The sequence below is a fragment of the Belonocnema kinseyi genome, chromosome 8, assembly GCF_010883055.1.
Source record: "Belonocnema kinseyi isolate 2016_QV_RU_SX_M_011 chromosome 8, B_treatae_v1, whole genome shotgun sequence".
Lineage (NCBI taxonomy): Eukaryota > Metazoa > Arthropoda > Insecta > Hymenoptera > Cynipidae > Belonocnema > Belonocnema kinseyi.
Window position 1 is genome coordinate 130257246 of NC_046664.1, and position 2948 is coordinate 130260193.

Consider the following 2948-nt stretch of genomic DNA (forward strand, 5'->3'; position numbering starts at 1 on the left):
TCATTTATTAGTGTTTTTATTGACTTTTTGCCAAATTATTCCCGAAATATAAGATATACGTCATATATTTTTTATTAATTCTTCTGATCATGTATATGTTCTAAATATTTTTGTCATTGAGGTCTTTAATATTAACAGTTTTTTCATTAGCTACATTAATAATTCTAACAACAAATAATTTTTTCAACTTTAACAAATAATAAAATCAATAATATGAGCAAAATAAATCACAAAAATATAAAGTACGAACTGCTTTCAAAGTGCATCTCAAAATTAAATTTTATTGATATTAAACTACATATTTTCATAACTTTTTCTTTTTTTTAATAATTATTAATAGTTACTTATTTTTTCATCTATTTTTTTTTTTGTTTATTTGCAACAGCATCAGTTTAATCGACAATTCCCATCCGGATCGTAAGAAAACAGAAAAGTGGGGTGATGCATAGGGCTGGTATAAATATATAATTTTGAAACTTGGTTTCAAAAAACCACTTCACACAGTTGCAAACATTAAAAAAAATTATATAATTTTATCTGATTTTAATGGAGTTATTGAAAGTCGAAAGAAACTTTTAGTATGGAAATTCTAGCCGAAATTCAATTACATATCCTTAAAGTAAGTAATCAAATAAAGTAATTTAATCAAAAGGAGTTTAAATGTAATCCTTACGTGATTTAATATTGTTAAAAAATTATACACCTAATAATAATTAAATGATCAGTTTAGAACATAAAAAGTATCGATAAAAAGTAAATTAATGTTGAGAAAAAAATATATCAGCTAATATAGAATTAATCTGTTAGAAACAAAAGGCATTAAAATATAATTTTTAAAATTTAATGAAAATATTAATTTCAGAACATCAGAATGATTCCGAAAAATTACCTAATTGAAAAAGAGGTACTTTAAAAATAAATTGATCTAAATTATTCAAATCATATTCAATGTTCCATTATATAACCTACAAGTAAATAATTTATTTATGTTACTTGAATTTAAGGTAATAAATTTTAATCTTTAGTCAATTTAATATTCGAAAGAAAAGATACTTAGCTTATATCAGTTAGTCATTTTACAAAATAAGAAGCATTAAACTATAATTCCCACTAAAGCCTTTAAATAATTTTTAGTTAATACATTTTTTTAAATTTGAACTTTCATTTCTAAGATTTTTCTTTATTAATAAACACTTAAACTAATTCTAGAAAATGTGAGTTTTTGTGAAACCAGTTGATAATTAACTAATCATTTCACAATATAAAAATCATTACACAATTATTTTTATTAAAACATTCAAATAATGTTTACATTATATTTTCATTCAAATTCGCAACAGCATTTCTCTACATCTAATTTATTAATAACCTTTCTAACTAGGTTAAACAAAATTAAAATATGTGTACATATAAATTATAAAATTGAATTTAAATACTCGTTCCACAATATCGGAAGCATCTTAAAAAATTATATAATTTTAACATAAGTATTTAAAAGAAAAAAAGAAACTTTTATTATGAAAGAAATAGCCAATTTTCAATTACACACGCAAAAAACAGTATTGCCGCTCGAACTATACAGAAGTATAGTTCAGCGAAGTACGCGTATATAGAGTCTGGACCCATGCGGTATTGGTGAGATAACTATACTGGTTTGTCGCGGGACTAATACACTGCTTCGCACGCACCTTCTGAACCAGAAAAAGAGCGTTTCCCGAATGTGTGTGTGTCTATGTTTTTAGTTTGTAGCACCATAACTTTCCAAAGAATTTTCATATCACGTATTTTCACGTGAACAAACTTGTATCCTTCGTGGAGCAATATGACGTTTAGGAATACATGTATAGCTGTTACGCCTATACTGGTACAGTTGTGGGGACCATCCGGTAGTGTTGGTGCAAGAACTATACTTTCTAATTGTGAGGACAAAAATATTGTTCTCTCAGTTCTATCGATTTTTTCGTGCATAATCTAAGAGGGAATAACATATTTATATTACTAAATATTAAACAATTTAAATACAATCTTTATGTAGTTTGATATTTTATTTTTCATTATCAATTTTTTATTTATATTATAATATTAATAAACCTAATGATTTCACAATATATCTATTAATTTAATAATCTTTTACATTATTTAACAAAATCAGATTTTAAGATAAAATTTAAATAATTATTCCTGTAACATTGAATGAACTTATTAAAAATTTATTAAATTTATATTTAATTAAAAATTTGTAAATAATTATTAATTAGAAAATATGAATATAATATTATTATAAAAATTTATAAGCATTTATAAAATAATATTATTACGCTTTACAATTTGCAAATATAGAAAGTTTGAAAATATTATTATAACTAAAACATGAGAAAATTTTTGTTTGTTAATGACTCAATTATGTAGAATTTATATCTAATATATTTTTGATATTAAGTAGTTAATGAATTTTGATTAGATAACGTTAAAATAAAAATACGATATTATTTAATTTTAATCTAAAAATACTAAGTTTTTTTAAGTCTTCCGTTTCGCGGAGAGCAGAAAACCGTAGTGGCAGCAATAGCTGACGTTGCTGAAAGCATTGGCAGTGGGGGGATGGGTGACGTTGATCGCAGTGACAGCAGCGGTGATGAAAGTGCCGAGAAGTCGACCCGGGTAGAGAGTGTAGCGGACTAAGGTACGGGCAAGCAACGCGGAAGGCCCTCAAATTTACAGCGCCTTAACAAGCTAGGCCACGCGGGTTCGAACCGAAGTCTGGAAGAATGGCAAAAAAGGCAAGAGCGTCAGGCAGTGAAGGGGAGGAAAAAAGGAAACGAGTGGCTGGGGAAGATGAGGTAGAAAGGGACCAGGATAACAAGAGAGTTAGAATTAAACGGAAAACACCAAAGAGAGAAAGGGGGGTCGGGGGGGTGTTTGAAAAATTGGAAGTTATCATTAAAGAG